Source organism: Propithecus coquereli, unplaced genomic scaffold (assembly GCF_000956105.1).
Source record: "Propithecus coquereli isolate 6110/MARCELLA unplaced genomic scaffold, Pcoq_1.0 Scaffold235, whole genome shotgun sequence".
Classification (NCBI taxonomy): Eukaryota; Metazoa; Chordata; class Mammalia; order Primates; family Indriidae; genus Propithecus; species Propithecus coquereli.
The window spans coordinates 2930577-2932918 of NW_012147897.1; the positions used below are offsets into that span (position 1 = coordinate 2930577).

Below are 2342 nucleotides of genomic sequence, written 5' to 3' on the forward strand. Positions count from 1 at the left end.
AAAAAGTAAGGAGGCATATCAATTGGAAAGACAAAAGTAAAACTGGCCAAGTACAGTGGCTTTACAATAAATTAAAAAAATTAGGCCAGGTGTGGTGGCTCACGCCTGTAATCCTGGCACTCTGGGAGGCCGAGGCGGGTGGATCGCTCAGGGTCAGGAGTTCAGGACCAGCCTGAGCAGGAGCGAGGCCCATCTCTACTAAAAATAGAAAGAAATTATCTGGACAACTAAAAATATATATATATAGAAAAAATTAGCCGGGCATGGTGGCGCATGCCTGTAATCCCAGCTACTCGGGAGGCTGAGGCAGTAGGATCGCTTGAGCCCAGGAGTTTGAGGTTGCTGTGATCTAGGCTGATGCCATGGCACTCTAGCCAGGGCAACAGAGCCAGACTCGGTCTCAAAAAAAAAAAAAAATTAGCCAGGCATGGTGGTGCACGCCAGTAGTCCCAGCTACTCGCAAGGGTGAGGCACAAGGATTGCTTGAGCCCACAAGATTCAGGCTACAGTGAGCTATGATCGCACCACTGTGCTCCAGCCTGGGTGACAGAGCAAGATCTCACATTAAAAAAAAAAAAAAAAGATGCCAGATCAATTAACTGCAAATGGATCATTACACTAAATGTAAGAGCTAAAATTAAGTTCCTAAAAGAAAACAGGAAAAATCTTTGTGACATTGGTATAATCAAAAAGTTCTTAAACAGGGAAGGAAAAAGCACAAAACAAAAAGGAAATTTTAATGAAACAGATTTCATCAAAATTTAAAGCTTTTACTCCTTAAAAGACAAAGTTAAGAAACGGCAGGCAGTGGACAATGACACTGAAGGCCAAGATCCTCTTCATGGTGCCCTGCAAGAGTGGAAAAACTATTTTGGCTACCTTTCTGACAGAATCTTCTGATATCACTGAATACAACGCAACCCAAAGAGAAAGGATCCTGGAATTTGAGAACTTGTACATTATTTGACCTACAAGACTGTGGCAGTGATACAAAGTTTGAGTCCTGCTGGCCAGCCCTGATGAAGAATGGCTCATGGAGTGGTGATCATCTTCAATGCTGACATCCCAAACCACTGGAAGGAAACAGAAATGTGGTATTCCTCCTCTGTCCAGCAGCAGTTCTTACAGGATACTCAGTGCCTGTTAATTACACACCACAAACCAGGCTCTGGAGGTGATAACAGAAGACTGTCTTTGTCACCACCCTCAAACAAGCTGAAGCTGGTGCACTCAAATCTTGAGGATGACCCTTAGGAGATCTGGGTGGAACTCATAAAGTATTTATCAAACATAATCAACCCTGTGTCTGAGAGCAGAGACAGGGAGGAGATGTCAATTATTACCTAACTGGCCTTCATCTGGGACTTCCACATCCCAAATGAAATCGACATCTTTCCCAGTGCAGATTTGAAATCTTATCCAGCTACTGATGTTTTCTACTCCCTGTGGCTGCAGAAGAAATTTTCCAATCTACTCTAAGGTACCAGCCAGCCAGGGAGTTGACTCATACCATCTATTCTCTGTCCTTAGTTCAGTTGAGAAAAATCCTATCATTGAATTCTGACTCCCTTGCCCCAGATCTTTCCAAAGCTGGAAAATTGAGGTTTTTTTTTTTTTCCCTTCACATATGTCAAGTTATAAAACTTGTGGAACTGTAACTATCATAGCACAATGATATAACAGTAGTTTAATCCATGTGTTTTGGTTTGAATGTGATTTTCATTCCTTGATTCACTGAACAAATATCAACTAGTTGAACAACTGCTATGAGTATGGCACTGTCCTAGCTGCTGACCATATACAGCATGAACAAAAAAGACAAAAATCCTTGCCCTCATGGAGCTTCCATTCTATTTTCCTAAATAATAGCAAGGCAGAGACAAAAACTTAAGTACTGCATTCTTAGGTACGTAAAAAAAAAAAAAATTCTTCATTTTTTGTAACTGGTCTAAATTTCATATGTTCTCATCCTCCAGATGAGGCGACCTGGGGTACTTAACAATACCAAAAGAAGGTATAGTTGATTCTCATTCATGGATTTTGTATATGAGAATTTGCCTACTTACTAAAATTTGTTTGTAACCCCAAAATCAATACTGTGGTGCTTTCTCAGTTATTTGCAGACACGCACAGAGTGGCAAAAAATTTGAATTGCCCAATGCACTCATTCCCAGCTGAGGTCAAACAAGGAACACTCTGCCTTCTTGATTCAGCTCTCATACTGTAAACAAGCATCCTTTTTATGGTCTACTTTGTGTCACGTTTTTGCATTTTTGTGTTTTTTGTTAGTGATTTTGCTGTTTAAAATGGCCCCCAAGCATAGTGCTGAAGTGCTATCTAGT

The 2342-nt window shown here is 40.9% G+C and overlaps 1 pseudogene; it reads left to right on the plus strand.

Annotated features, from left to right (window-relative positions):
• Positions 1 to 814: 814 nt before the first annotated feature.
• On the plus strand, positions 815 to 1347 carry LOC105811388 (annotated as a pseudogene).
• Positions 1348 to 2342: the final 995 nt, after the last annotated feature.